Genomic DNA, 16964 nt, shown 5'->3' with positions numbered 1-16964 from the left:
TACGTGGAGGATCAGGGTACTTCTCGCCTCTGTTGCGCAAAGGGGCCTGCTGCATTTCAGCCATGGTGTAAATTGATTTCTCGTGTTGCCACCACTGGTGCTATTGGGGGAGAAGAAGCGCCATGTCGAGGAACTCACAACATATTTGGGTCAATCAATAAAAAGAGCAGAACCAGCTCTGAATACAGTCCCTCGAGTGGTGTCCTTTAGCTCTCCCAAGAAAATGTCAGAATACACCAGTCGAGGAAGTATCAGCTGGTGCAGTGAAATATCAACCATCAATGCCTGATGACTCAGAAAGGTCGCTAGTTTGAATCCCTGAGCCGACAAGGTGAAGAATCCCTGATTGCTCCAGGGTCGCTGTTGTAATGGCTGACCTGGCCGTGACCCCACTCTCCGAGGGTGTCTTGTGGAGTTGGGAAATGCAAAAAACACATGCATATAATACACACTTGTACAAATATGACATAAAAGCACCCAGCAAATTATTATTATTCAAGGTCCAGTTACAGTTAAACTAGACATGATTTTGGCAATAACCTAAGATTTGAAAATGGATGTGATTTTAATCGATATGAAATGGACAACCACCAAATCAATCAATAAAAATGTCTGTATAAACTATATAGCGAGTGTAAACGTCACAAATGCTCTTGCACTTTTCATAAGTCTATGAATTTATTCTGAGTAGTGGCAGCACTTCAGTAATTGTACTGAACACCTACTGAAGATGTTATCTTACTTTTTAAAACCAGTGTGGTGTGTTATTGAGTTCATCTTTGCACAGACACGCATTCTGTCAAAATGAAAAAGTGGCTCTGGATAAACAAAGCGCCTTCAGACACATTTAATTGTCACAAATTTTTTTTGTTTTATGTGGTGCAGATAAATTATACGCTGCAGGTGTTCAGATAACGGAACCATAGTTATTTCTACTAACTGCCCTAGCATGATTATCTTTTACCGTTGATTTGGAGAGTAAATCATCTGCGGTCCCTCTGATAATGATGTAAAAAGTAATAGGCAATTATAGTTGTAGTAATCTCCCCAATATAATATAGAGACATAGGCCAGTCTAAAGAGTCATTCTAAATTTAAAATAACAATTCATATGACATGATCGGTGCAGATCTGGGTTTTAAAGAGCTGGTCTGGTCATCCTGGTTGTTCAGATGAAGATGCTACTGTAGGTTTGATCATCTTTAGGGAACTACTATGTTAGAACATATTCTGTATGTGAATACAAATGTCATCTCAAGGAGACATTTTCCAAATCAAATCAAACTTTGTTTTCCACGTGCCAAATACAACAAGTGTAGACTTTACCTTGAAATGCTTACTTAAAAGCCCTTAACCAACAGTGCAGTTCAAGAAGAAGAAAATATTTACTAAGTAGGCTAAAATAAAAAGTAATAATAAAAAGTAACACAATAAGACTAACAATAACGAGGCTATATACAGGGGGCACCGGTACCGAGTCAGTGTGCAGGGGTACAGGCTAGTTGAGGTAATCTGTACATGTAGGTGGGGGCGAAGTGACTATGCATAGGTTACAAACAGTGAATTGCAGCAGTGTATAAGAGGGGGGGGGGTCAATGTAAATTGTCCAGCAGTCTAATGGCTTGGTGGTAGAAGCTGTTGAGGAGCCTTTTGGTCCTAGACTTAGTGCTCAGGTACCGCTTGCCGTGCAGTAGCAGAGAAAACAGTTTATTTCTTGGGTGACTGGAGTCTCTGACAATTTTATGGGCTTTCCTCTGACACCACCTATTATATAGGCCCTGGATGGCAGGAAGGATTGGCCCCAGTGATGTACTGGGCCATTCGTACTACCCTCTGTAGCGCCTTACGGTCAGATGCCGAGCAGTTGCATACCAGCCGGTGATGCAACCGGTCAGGATGCTCTCGATGGTGCAGCTGTAGAACCTTTTGAGGATCTGGGGACCATGACAAATCTTTTCAGTCTCCTGAGGGGGAAAAGGTTTTGTCAAGCCCTCTTCACAACTGTCTTGGTATGTTTGGACCATGATAGTTCGTTGGTGATGTGGATACCAAGGAGCTTGAAACTCTAGACCAGCTCCACTACAGCCCAGTCAATGTTAATGGGGGCCTGCTCGGCCCGCCTTTTCCTGTAGTCCACGATCAGCTCCTTTGTCTTGATCACATTGAGGGAGAGGTTATTGTCCTGGCACCACACTGCCAGTTCTCTGACCCCTCCCTATAGGCCGTCTCATCGTTGTCGGTGATCAGGCCTACCACTGTTGTGTTGTCAGCAAACTTAATGATGGTGTTGGAGTCATGTTTGGCCATGCAGTCGTGGGTGAACAGGGAATACAGGAGGGGACTATGTACACACCCCTGAGGGGTCCCAGTGTTAAGAGTCAGCGTTGCAGATGTTTTGTTGCCTACTCTTACCACCTGGGGGCGGCCCATCAGAATGTCCAGGATCCAGTTGCAGAGGGAGGTGTTTAGTCCCAGAGTCCTTAGCTTAGTGATGAGCTTCATGGGCACCATGGTGTTGAACGCTGAGCTGTAGTCGATGAACAGCATTCTCACATATAGGTGTTCCTTTTGTCCAGGTGAGAAAGGGCGGTGTGGAGTGCGATTGAAATTGCATCATCTGTGGATCTGTTGGGGCGGTATGCGAATTGGAGTGGGTCTAGGTTGCCCGGGACGATGCTGTTGATGTGAGCCATGACCAGCCTTTCAAAGCACTTCATGGCTACCGACGTGAGTGCCACGGGGCGGTAATCATTTAGGCAGGTTACCTTCGCTTCCTTGGGCACAGGGACTATGGTGTTGTGCTTGAAACATGTAGGTATTACAGACTCAGTCAGGGAGATATTGAAAAAGTCAAGACACTTGACAGTTGGTCAACGCATAATTTGAGTACACGTCCTGGTAATCGGTCTGGCCCAGCGGCTTTGTGAATGTTGACCTGTTTAAAGGTTTTGTTCACATCGGCTACCGAGAGCATTATCACACAGTCAGCCAGAACAGCTGGTGCTCTCATGCATGCTTCAGTGTTGCTTGCCTCGAAGCGAGCATAAAAGGCATTTAGCTCGTCTGGTAGGCTCGCGTCACTGGGAAACTCGCGTCTGGGTTTCCCTTTGTAGTCCGTATTAGTTTTCAAGCCCTGCCACATCTGACGAGCGTCAGAAACTGTGTAGTAGGATTCAATCTTAATCATGTATTTACGGTTTGCTTGTTTCATGGCTCCACTGAGGGCATAGCGGGATTTCTTATAAGCATCCAAATTTGTCTCCCGATCCTTGAAAGCGGCAGCTCTAGCCTTTAGCTCAATGCGGATGTTGCCTGTAATCCATGGCTTCTAGTTGGGATATGTACGTACAGTCACTGTGGGGACGACGTCATCGATGCACTTATTGATGAAGTCGATGACTGAGGTGAGTTATTCCGTTATTCCTCAATGCCATTGGATGAATCCCGGTACATATTCCAGTCTGTTCATTGCAAAACAGTCCTGTAGTGTAGCATCCGCGTCATCTGACCACTTCCGTATTGAGCGAGTCACTGGTAAAAATAAAAATAAAAATCTAATCAAATCAAATCAAATGTTATTTGTCACATACACATGGTTAGCAGATGTTAATGCGAGTGTAGCGAAATGCTTGTGCTTCTAGTTCCGACAATGCAGTGATAACCAACAAGTAATCTAACTAACAATTCCAAAACTACTGTCTTATACACAGTGTAAGGGGATAAAGAATATGTACATAAGGATATATGAATGAGTGATGGTACAGAGCAGCATACAGTAGATGGTATCGAGTACAGTATATACATATGAGATGAGTATGTAGACAAAGTAAACAAAGTGGCATAGTTAAAGTGGCTAGTGATACATGTATTACATAAGGATGCAGTCGATGATGTAGAGTACAGTATATACGTATGCATATGAGATGAATAATGTAGGGTAAGTAACATTATATAAGGTAGCATTGTTTAAAGTGGCTAGTGATATATTTACATCATTTCCCATCCTGCTTTCATTTTTGCTTGTAAGTGGGAATCAGGAGGATAGAATTGTGGTCAGATTTACCAAATGGAGGGCGGGGGAGAGCTTTGTATGCATCTCTGTGTGTGGAGTAAAGGTGGTCTAGGATTTATTTTTCCCTGTTTGCATATGTGACATATTGGTAAAAATTTGCTAAAACTGATTTAATTTTGCCTGCATTAAAGACCCGCCTCTGGGTGAACATTTTCTTCTTTGCTTATGGCCTTATAGAGTTGGTTGAGAGCGGTCTTAGTGCCAGCTTCGCTTTGTGGTGGTAAATAGACGGTTATGAATAATACAGATGAGAACTCTCTTGGTAGATAGTGTGGTCGACACCTTATTATAAGGTACTCTACCTCAGGCGAGCAATACCTCGAGACTTCTTTAATATTAGACATTGCGCACCAGCTGTTATTGACAAAAAAGACTCACACCCCCAGTCTTACCAGAGGTAGTGCCTCTGTTCTTTTTATTTATTTTTTATTTTACCAGGCAAGTCAGTTAAGAACAAATTCTTATTTTCAATGACGGCCTAGGAACAGTGGGTTAACTGCCTGTTCAGGGGCAGAATGACAGATTTGTACCTTGTCAGCTCGGGGATATGAACTTGCAACCTTTCGGTTGCTAGTCCAACGCTCTAACCACTAGGCTACCCTGCCGCCTATTTAGAGTTCTGCCAGTGCATGGAAAATCCTGTCAGCTCTATAATGTCAATTTCTTCGTTAAGCCATGTCTCGGTGAAACATAAAATGTTACAGTTTTGAATGTCCCGTTGGTAGGATAATCTTAATAGTAGGTCATCAATTTTATTTTCTAACAATTGAACATTAGCAAGGAGAATGGAAGGCATTGGGAGTTTACTCGCTCGACTCCGGCTTCTCAGAAGGATCCCCGATCTTCGTCCCCTTTTTCGGCATATTTTCTTCATGCAAAAGGCATGGATCTGGGCCTGTTCCAGTGAAAGCAGGATATCCTTCTCATCGGACTCGTTAAAGTTTCTTCCAGTCTGTGGTGAGTAATCACTTTTCTGATGCCCAGAGGTTATTTTCGGCCATAAGAGACGGTAGCAGCAACATTATGTACACAATAAGTGAAATAATAAGTTACACAAAACGCCCCAAAAAATAATTCCATGTGTGGAATGAAGATATACTGTAGATATTTAGTTTCAATGCTGGTTGTCAATTTGAATTATGAAAACCATGCAGCCTACCATGCAGCTCTTTGCACACTACAAGTATGTATGGTTGGCCAGGAGCATAGGAAGATGAAATCTGAAGCCAGACCATCTGGCCCCTCCAGACAAGGCCACAGCATGCATCTCTCTCCATCCCAGTGAAAAGCACCGGGGCCAGCAAAGAAGCCAGCGGTACCCCTGACCAACACCCCTGATCTAGACACCCCTCTCTCACACTCACTGGGAGAGCCTGTAGATGGCCACAGCTCTGTGGGGCCCACTCCCAGACCAGCTACAAACACCTGGTTAAACTGCATGTACTCTCAGCAGGGAGCCTCAGACAGGATTTCCTGAAATTGAGATATAATGGAGGCTTGTGACCACTCGGAAAAACATATTTAGACATTTTCTTTATTCATATTGTAGGACTGTATTTATTACGGATGAACCAATAGCCGTTTCTCCCCTGCAAACATCTGACAGCGCTCTGACAAAATAGTGGAAGGGACTACAAACTCAGGTCAGGACAAACTTGAACTTAACATAAATATAATTGTTATATTTACTCTATGAGGCTAATAGTGGCTGCATATACCAAACATTGCCACCTGGATGCTGTTGAATGAAGACATTTGGAGAGGAAAATAAGGGTGAAGCAGTGAACCAAAGATAGAGCTAACTATTCATTCTTCATGTTTTAAAAGCCAGGGAATATCTTACATTCTGAGAATGGATCATTTTTTTCATAACAAAGGCATTTTGTTTTACAGCGAGAGCTGCTGATGCTAGCATAGCCCCTCATATCATAACTGGAGGATGGAAAGTGCTTTGTGTTGGGGTGGACTCCCAATGTTTTGTGCTGTAACACTTTATATTTTTGCAGAGGACTGTCGGGACATCAACAAGGTAGTTAGAGTCAGGCTGTTTTTACCTGTGGAGATGTCTTCTTACAATTGAATCCTGACTTGAATGTGCTGCACTATAGTAAATGTGGGTTGAAACCCAGTTTCAAATGGTTCAATCACTTCTCTGTGTGTGGTCACTGCTTGATATGGACACTTATCAGTGGAAATGCTCTCATACTCTTGCCTGGCTACCCAGACTCCTTGCTCCGGCCTAACTCTACACCATGCCCACGGACGTTAGTTTCTTCTCCGCAATGAGTCTGGATCTAAATTACTCCCTGATGATTTCTAGAACGCAAACACATCCTAACAGTTATTTTTTTGTGTTTTTTTTGTGTGAATTTTACCCCTTTTTCTCCCCAATTTCGTGGTATCCAATTGTTGTAGTAGCTACTATCTTGTCTCATCGCTACAACTCCCGTACGGGCTCGGTCATGCGTCCTCCGATACACAACCCAGAAACTGATGGGTAGGGCCAGAGCCAGAACACGTGGGTAAAGCGGCGTTTTGAAAATGTGTCGCTGGCTTAGATACTCTGAATGGTACAACTTTGTTTTGTACAACAGCCCTTGTTTTGACGTCCCCAAACGACTTCAACGATGGCAGTCTCAGACTGACGTATGTAGCGAACATAGAGCAGCGTAACAATTCAGTTTTACTCATGAAAAGCCCTGAAAATAAAGACTTAAGAATTCAGACTTCAATTGGTTTATTCACAGCATGAATCCAAGTAAAACATTTGGACACTTGACCTAAAACAGATGACCACCACATCTTGTGTTTTCTTAATTTAATTTTAACTAGACACTCCGTCAAAGGGATTACGTAATTAACAGAAATGAGAGATCCTGATCTCACATATCCCCTCAGAGCTCCAGTAGGATGATCACAGGAATTTCCAACAGGATATGTAAGATTATACTGGTATTATTACAGTCCGTTCACTAGGGTGATGTGAGCAGGAGAACATAATCCATGTTTTGTATGCAATAAATTACAACTCTCTCTCTCTCACTCACTCACTCACTCACTCACTCACTCACTCACTCACTCACTCACTCACTCACTCACTCACTCACTCACTCACTCACTCACTCACTCACTCACTCACTCACTCACTCACTCACTCACTCACTCACTCACTCACTCACTCGTTCACTTACTCGCTCACTCACTCACTCGCTCACTCGCTCACTCGCTCTCTCTCTCGCTTTCTCTAGTGTGCAATCCCTCTTCACCAGTCGTGAATATTTATCTTCATTCTGACAGCTCAGCTTGAATGAAACTCACCCATTCTCATTAGCATGCCCACTCTTGACAGGGACATTAAGTGCTATATCCCTTGTATGACAGGTCTTGAAGCTTGATTTGTATGCCCTGTGAAGGCAGTATCTCTTTCACATCAGACAAGAGATGATTCCAAAGTTTAATTTTCAATAACAAGAGGTACTGGGAGAAGATCATGTCTCAGACTGACAGAATCTGTCAATGCTGTCAAGAAGCTGATGGAATGAAATGTTATTTCTCCCAAACACAAGAACACTCAAAAACTCAAGACAGAAACTGAATGCAAACATATAATTTGAGAACTATGACTATTCAGACTATTTTTTGTATCATCATTCAACAATATATAGCATTTTCTAAACATCTCCATAAAGATATTTGCCACTAAGGACCAGACCTGATATACTAACTGTAAAATAATTAGAAAATGAAGCACCCATATCAGAGCACCAATTACCTCCAATACTTTACGTATCTCCCTGCCATCATACATTTTTCAAACCCTCCTTTCCCCCTTGAACTTCATGTGCAAAATGTATTGCATATGATGTGCTTCACTGACCAACCGCTGTAAAATGTTTATGCAATGCCATATGAATGGCATATTCATACATTTAAAATTAGTTTGGAAAACAATAATAATTGAGGAGATATCCATATTAGGCATTCATTCATATTAGGCATTCAAGTTGCCGAAAATATTATAGCCAAACATGCATATGATGGGAAAGATCGATGATAACACTTGATAGAGGAATATCTATACATCCTTTAAAAATAAGCCCAAAAAAGACTATGTCCATGTTGCTCAGCTTTATAACAGGTTGTATAGCCATTCTTTTATTAAATAGACTTTTATAAGATTTTGCCAAATATATACAAGATCTTTACCAGAGGCATTCCTTTTTTCTTTAAATAGACAGGACATGCCAAGGTAATGAAAATGGAAGATTTCTCTATCAGAACTTTTTCAAGGCTTTGCAACTATAAATTACAACAACCAAATGAGCCAAGGCAGCTCTGTCCTGAAACCCTTTCTCCAACAAGCCACCTGTAGATGCTCTCACACAATCAGTTTGAATACACCAAAGATAAATTATCTGCCAAAGGTCCATTGATGTCAGGCAAATAAATTGCCCTTGCCTGTGTTTTGAGAGAACTAGTTTTCCTCACCCCGGTAATAAACTACATGGTAGTTTGGCCTTGCTAGAAGCCTGCCCATCAGACCCAGAGCTGTGTACCTCATTTGTCTTGACAAATGGACATATTCAATAACAGGCTGTGCTCTTTAATCTGGAGTTAGTGTGCAGACTGCTTCTAGGTGTACTCTATGCTAATAAAAGTACCAATGTCGTGTTTGATTGCTTCCTTCAATCATATAAATTCTTTTCCCCTCTCCTTTCCTCTCACCTGGAGAGAAGGTTTGACTGAATGCATGAATGACTTGCAAATTACGCCACGTTAATCACAGAGAACCCATCGAACCAATGTCTTATGAGGATATGGAGGCCATCCCGAATGTCTCCTGGAGGAACTTGATTTGCTCCCCACAGAAATTCAATCGCCAAGCAGCCTTGCAGCAGGAATCCAATAAGAATTTCAAGAATCCTAATAAACATCAGAACAAGGAACAAGTTAATGTAGCTTTTTCTGCCCTACTGCCAAATACTTTCCAAAGATTTTATGGGTTTTACTTTAAAAACGGTTTAATAATTATTAATGTCAGTCAAAATTAAGTATGGCACCTTAAAGCTAGAGTCCTTAATTGAAACAATAGCAAAGAGGTGACCCCCCAGTTTTGTTAAAAAGCTGAGGAATGGGTCTAGAGAAATGTAACCACTCAAATTCACAGAAAAAGCTATGAATGCATGGACTGGTCATGATATCAAAATTGTTGTTTTAACCATATTTTGAGACTATACAGCGTTTGTTTACATTTACATTCCCACTGGGCACAGACGTAATTTCAATGTTTAGTTTTGATTTACATTTGGTTGAGTTGTGAACTAACGTGAATTCAACATTACAACGTGAAATCAACCAAAAATGTCCCCCTGCCATTGGATTTAGATTAGATGTTGAGTGAAAAAAATAAATCCCCTTACGTTGATGACTTTTTGCAAATCCAATCAGTTTTCCATTTAGATTCAACATCACTTTTTTAGTTTTTGTTGAAATTACGTACAAACATTGAAGTTAAACCAGCTTTGGGGGTTCTGATGGGGTACGAGTTGAACTAAGCTCTTGTGGCATTGTATATTCTTCAAGAGTCAATGGGTATACAGTATATAATTAATGGATGTAACGGATTTAAGAACTAAGGATTCAAGATTTCCATTCTTCAAGCTTTATCTCAACCTAGCTTAAATCTAAAAATTTATGGGATGAAACCCAGAAAGGATGTCATAGATACAGACGCCATACATAATTTTCCTTTATTCATTGACCTGACTGTCCTTAACCAACACAAAAACATCCTATGGTGTTCTGCATTAGCATTGAACAGCCCCCGTGATATGCAACTTTTCAGGGAAGCTAGAAACCAATATGCACAGGCAGTTAGAAAAGCCAAGGCTAGCTTTTTCAAGCAGAAATTTGCATCCTGCAACACAAACTCAAAAAAGTTCTGGGACACTGTAAAGTCCATGGAGAATAAGAACACCTCCTCCCAGCTGCCCACTGCACTGAGGATAGGAAACTATGTCACCACCGATAAATCCACTATAATTGAGAATTTCAATAAGCATTTTTCTACGCCACCGATAAATCCACTATAATTGAGAATTTCAATAAGCATTTTTCTACTCCTACCCCGGTCAACAGTACTGCACCCCCCACAGCAACTCGCCCAAGACTTCCCCATTTCTCCTTCTCCAGTCAGCTGGTGTTCTGAAAGAGCTGCAAAATCTGGACCCCTACAAATCAGCCGGGCTAGACAATCTGGACCCTTTCTTTCTAAAATGATCTGCCGAAATTGTTGCAACCCCTATTACTAGCCTGTTCAACCTCTCTTTCGTGTCGTCTGAGATTCCCAAAGATTGGAAAGCAGCTGCGGTCATCCCCCTCTTCAAAGGGGGGGACACTCTTGACCCAAACTGCTACAGCCCTATATCTATCCTACCCTGCCTATCTAAGGTCTTCGAAAGCCAAGTCAACAAACAGATTACCGACCATTTCGAATCCCGCTATGCAATCTGGTTTCAGAGCTGGTCATGGATGCACCTCAGCCACGCTCAAGGTCCTAAACAACATCTTAACCGCTATCGATAAGAAACAATACTGTGCAGCCTTATTCATTGACCTGGCCAAGACTTTCGACTCTGTCAATCACCACATCCTCATTGGCATACTCGATAGCCTTGGTTTCTCAAATGATTGCCTCGCCTGGTTCACCAACTACTTCTCTGATAGAGTTCAGTGTGTCAAATCGGAGGGCCTGTTGTCCGGGCCTCTGGCAGTCACTATGTGGGTGCCACAGGGTTCAATTCTTGGACCGACTCTCTTCTCTGTATACATCAATGATGTCGCTCTTGCTGCTGGTGAGTCTCTGATCCACCTCTACGCAGACGACACCATTCTGTATACTTCTGGCCCTTCTTTGGACACTGTGTTAACAACCCTCGAGACGAGCTTCAATGCCATACAACTCCAATACAAGTAAAACTAAATACATGCTCCTCAACCGATCGCTGCTGCACCTGCCCGCCCATCCAACATCACTACTCTGGACGGTTCTGACTTAGAATATGTGGACAACTACAAATACCTAGCTGTCTGGTTAGACTGTAAACTCTCCTTCCAGACTCACATCAAACATCTCCAATCCAAATTTAAATCTAGAATTGGCTTCCTATTTCGCAACAAAGCATCCTTCACTCATGCTGCCAAACATACCCTCGTAAAACTGACCATCCTACCGATCCTCGACTTTGGCGATGTAATTTACAAAATAGCCTCCAATACCCTACTCAATAAATTGGATGCAGTCTATCACAGTGCCATCCGTTTTGTCACCAAAGTCCCATATACTACCCACCACTGCGACCTGTACTCTCTCGTTGACTGGCCCTCGGTTCATACTCGTCACCAAACCCACTGGCTCCAGGTCATCTACAAGACCCTGCTAGGTAAAGTCCCCCCTTATCTCAGCTCGCTGGTCACCATAGCAGCACCCACCTGTAGCACGCGCTCCAGCAGGTATATCTCTCTGGTCACCCCCAAATCCAATTCTTCATTTGGCCGCCTCTCCTCCCAGTTCTCTGCTGCCAATGACTGGAACGAACTACAACAATCTCTGAAACTGGAAACACTTATCTCCCTCACTAGCTTTAAGCACCAGCTGTCAGAGCAGCTCACAGATTACTGCACATGTACATAGCCCATCTATAATTTAGCCCAAACAACTACCTCTCCTCCTACTGTATTTATTTATTTTTCTCCTTTGCACCACATTATTTCTATCTCTACTTTGCACATTCTTCCACTGCAAATCTACTATTCCAGTGTTTTACTTGCTATATATATATATATATATATATATATATATATATATATATATATATATATATGTATTTACTTCACCCTTTATTGCCTTTACATCCCTTATCTCACCTCATTTGCTCACATCGTATATAGACTTATTTTTCTACTGTATTATTGACTGTATGTTTGTTTTACTCCATGTGTAACTCTGTGTTGTTGTATGTGTCGAACTGCTTTGCTTTATCTTGGCCAGGTCGCAATTGTAAATGAGAACTTGTTCTCAACTTGCCTACCTGGTTAAATAAAGGTGAAATAAAATAAAAAATACAATTTATGTTCCAATTCAGATATTTTCAAACTATTTGTCATGTTAGCAATAGCAGGGGAGGTCATTTCCATATCTTTCCTTTTTATAGGATATTTAGGGCCAAATGAATAAACTGCAAGATGTAAATTGTCTGTAGGCATACGGATGCACCAACCTCCTTACTTTATTTTTCCGATGCAGTAGATCATACATACATATACTTTCATATGCGTTTCTCATGTGGAGGACAGCAAATGTATAGAAGCATGTAGGGGATATGAGAGGATATTTGTTACGTTTCACAAATAAATTAATTTACAGTCTAATTCAACAAGTTTAACCAGCCCCCAGGCCTCAGTGAACACAGCTTGATTTCATAAGCAGGTACACTCAGAGAAAATCAAATAAATATGATTTCCTATCTTGTTGCTTCAGAGTGACAGTTTGGGGGCAGTAAAACGTGTTATGGTGGTTCATTCTGTTATAATGTCACTGTCTGCCTGCACTCTAAACCTACATGTTAATGTAGCTTCTCTCTCTGCATGTTAACACACACACACACACACACACACACACACACACACACACACACACACACACACACACACACACACACACACACACACACACTCACACACACACACACACACACACATTTCCTCCATGGAACATTTGAAAATAATTTCACTTGGGTTCTATGGTTTGTCTTGTGGGTGTATGGAGCAACTAACACATTGGTCACCAACATCAGAGTTATTTCTTTGGCATAAAACACATCAGCAGAGAACAGGTTAAATCTGCTCACTCCACTTTAGGGGGCCAAAATAAAGCAGCTTCCTGGCATGGCCTCTTCAACCTCAATATCACTTCCAGGACTGTTTCCACTGTTTATTCTCTCTAATCCAAAGATGAATGCATCGCATGCCCTGCCACTAACTCATTTCTCTGTCAGAATGTATTGATCCTTTTTCTTGCAGTTGCAGCTATGAATAAATTACAAGACCGTGACAAACAGTCTGCAGTGGCATCAGATGGATGTACTGCTGGTTGGCTGACTTGGGGGTGATAGGGATGGGATGCACTGCCATTTCTACAATGCGAACACAGCAAACAGGGAGCGAAGACAAAAATACAGGGTTGTGATGAAAAACAACGACATTTAGCCCCTTACTGGCAGCAAATGATTTAATTGCTGAGGGAAATGTCACTTCTTTGTCCGGCCCGGCAACAGTGTTTTTTCCTCCCACTTTCAAACACAAGAGAACTAATTGGTTCATTATTCTGAAAAGAGCCCTGTCATCCTTTTCCCAATCTAAAGTCTCCCCAACCCCTGGCTGCCTGTCTGTGTGACCGATAGGCATCAGTAGTGTCATTAGAGTAAAAGCAATGTCTGTCAGGCTGAGATTTAAGGCCCATCTCCTCTGAACCTCCCCAGGTATCCCATTAGAAACACATCTCTATGGCGATGTGCTGACCCAATGCAGTCATGATCAACATGCACAAAGATCTGTAATGGCATTCCTCTGATGTTCTGTCTGTCTCAGTGTAGCTGAGGATCATCTGTGAGTCGTCTGCTCTGCCGTGCAGCCCTGCTACATCGCCTGAATTAAGATTGTAACCTGAGCAATAAGATCATGGCATGAAGTTGAGACAGGAAATAAATATCTTTGTAGCTGCATAATGAAGAATGAGTAACGTATAACCTTTAATTGACTCCTGGTTCAAGTAATTTTGTAAACATCTTGTTAATGTTCAACTAAAATGAGAATCAGAAGGTCATGTTAAAAGTTCAACAAATCCTTAATAATTAAGTAGATGCTACAAAGCTTCCCTGTTTTATTTGCTGCCTGCATTAAATATTGATCCAGTGGTGCAGACAATGAACTGTTTATGCATTATCTCTTAGTAGAGGGAAATATAGGTTTTAGTCAGGCCTTTGCATGGTGTACTCTCTTTATGGCAACAGGTTGTCAATTAGATATGGAATATAAGACAGACCAGAAACTCCACATCAACAAAGCCCTGATGGCATTCTTGAACTGACATTTGAGTCCAAAATAAACCAGACCAATACTGTAGGTTGCAGAAATCCCCCTCCCCCTGGGTTTATTTGACTATTTTCTACATTCTAGAATAATCGTGAAGACATCAACACTGTGAAATAACACATATGGAATCATGTAGTAACCAAAAAAGTGTTAAACAAATAAAAATGACAGCTCTGCACACTCTTGGCATTCTCTCAACCAGCTTCACCTAGAATGCTTTTCCAACAGTCTTAAAGGAGTTCCCACATATGCTGAGCACTTGTTGGCTGCTTTCCCTTCACTCTGTGGTCCAACTCCTCCCAAAACATCTCAATTGGATTGAGGTTAGGTGATTGTGGAGGCCAGGTCATCTGATGCAGCACTCCATCACTCTCCTTGGTCAAATAGCCCTTACACAGCCTGGAGGTGTGTTTCGGGTCATTGTCCTGTTGAAAAACAAATGATAGACCCACTAAGCGCAAGCCAGATGGGATGGCGTATCACTGCAGAATGCTGTGGTAGCCATGCTGGTTAAGTGTGCCTTTAATTGTAAATAAATCCCTGACAGTGTCACCAGCAAAGCACCATCACACCTCCTCCTCCATGCTTCATGGTGGGAACCACACATGCGGAGATCATCTGTTGACCTACTCTGCGTCTCACAAAGACACGCCGGTTGGAACCAAAAATCTCAAATTTGGACTCATCAGACCAAAGGACAGATTTCCACCGGACTAATGTCCATTGCTCGTGTTTCTTGGCCAAAGCAAGTGCTGCCATAGAGTTACATTAGAAGTGCCCATCCAAGAAGGCTCAAGGCACAGACATTTCAGCACAGGGTGGATGACGTGGCAGGTGGCATCGTGGTAGGCACACCTCGTTCCATGAATTAATCACAAAAATAGAGGATTAGCTGATAACTACGAAACAAAAATTCTGGATAATATAGAGATTCTGGAAGTATTTATTGATCAGCATTTTCATATGCTTGAAAAGGAAACAAATATATCGAAGCGAACGAGAATATCTTTCCTCGAGTTCTGAGAGCGAAACGGGAGGAAAGCCGCCGTCTAAATTCTAAACTTAACACTGGAGGGGAGCGTTTTTATACCTATGTCTCCAGAAGATAGAGCATTGCTTACAAGCATGAGCAAGCAGTTCAAAAACCGGAGCTATTACCTGGGCTACTGGGTTAGGTTGAGGCCTTAAAAACAGGAATGGATTACAGTAAAAAATGATGGAAATAATACGAGCGTAAAATAAGATATTGAAAACTCCCTAAAAGACACTACAGAGAGGGTACAGTATGACAATAAAACAATGAAAGCTGAATTACTTGAAGTGCAGAAGTATGAGAAATAATATTGTTATAATGGGAATAAAGGAGGATGAAAACTATTAGTCAACGGAGGAAAAAGTCAAGGTGTTCATGAAACTTCATCTCAAGATGACGGACGAACAGGTGGAAACAATTGATTTTCAAAGAGCTCAACGTTTTGGTGGCAGAGCAGAAGGAAGGCCCCGTCCGATCTTAGCTATGCTAACCCACTACAAAATGAAAATGGATTTTTTTAAACAAAAAAACATTTTTTTTGTATGAACTACTTTTTGTTTTGTTTTATATTCATGCATTATGGAACCATGGACTTAAAATAAGGTTGGATTTGTGGTAATGCAGAATGGGTATGATGAACTTATCCTTTTTCTATTTAGTCAATATGGAACTTTGGACTATATGGACGTAATATCAGGTTTTGATTTAGGGGAAGGTGAGGATGGGTATGGCTGACTTTTTTTCTTCATGATTTTTTAATGTATTTAATTTGAAGATTGTACATAAGAAATACCAAGGTACTTTTTTTAGTTTAATATAATATGTCCTAATTGAAGAAGTCGGGTATATTATGACTTTAAAGCTGTTATATAGAGCAGCCCTTGTTCGCCGATGTAAATCGGAATGATTAGCTTTTAAGCTAAAACCTAATAAATATGTATAGATGTATTACAGGGCTAGGATAAAGGATTATATAATTCAAAACCTGCCTAGGTTCTCTATTGGAATAGGCCTATACGATCCTAAAATATTTGCTATTACCCTTTTACATTTAAAAAATAAATCTCAATATAAAAAATGTAAAGGATGATTATTCTTCCGATAAATGGATGGATTAGGTATTGTCAACAGGGTTGTTGTCTCTAGTGTGTGTGGGCTGGTTAACACTGGGATAAAGTGATTAAAGTTAACGGTAGAACTAATACAATAATTGGCTTATGGAAGCACTTCTCTAACCGAGAGAAAGGTATAGTATATATTTCTATATAAGCTATTTATGTTACCTTTTATATTCCTGATCCTAATGATATAGGCCTAGGTGTAAAACAGCCGAGGTAATAGAGCAACGACCCTGGAATAAAAAACAATGTGTAGGGTGGAGAGAGCGTTGGTTTTACAGGTTTACTTTCTCTGGATTGTCAGTACTGCATGTGTTCTTGGCTGTCGTGCCATGGCTGTGTCAGAATCGATTGTGAGTTGAACTTGAATATGCCTTCCCATAAGGAAGTGACCGGGGTTGGCTTGCGGTCGGCTCTGGCACAGCCATGGCACGATACAACAGGATAATGATATAATGTGATGCCTAAGACAATTTTTTAAACTTGCGGTCGTTAGAATCTATGTTCCTTTTTCCTTCTTCCTTTTTGGTCGGAATACAACAGGATATAATGAGGACTACATGAAATATGTCTTGCATGTAATTGGCCT

Source organism: Oncorhynchus nerka, linkage group LG13 (assembly GCF_034236695.1).
Source record: "Oncorhynchus nerka isolate Pitt River linkage group LG13, Oner_Uvic_2.0, whole genome shotgun sequence".
In the NCBI taxonomy this organism is placed as follows: Eukaryota; Metazoa; Chordata; class Actinopteri; order Salmoniformes; family Salmonidae; genus Oncorhynchus; species Oncorhynchus nerka.
This window is presented reverse-complemented; position numbering follows the sequence as displayed.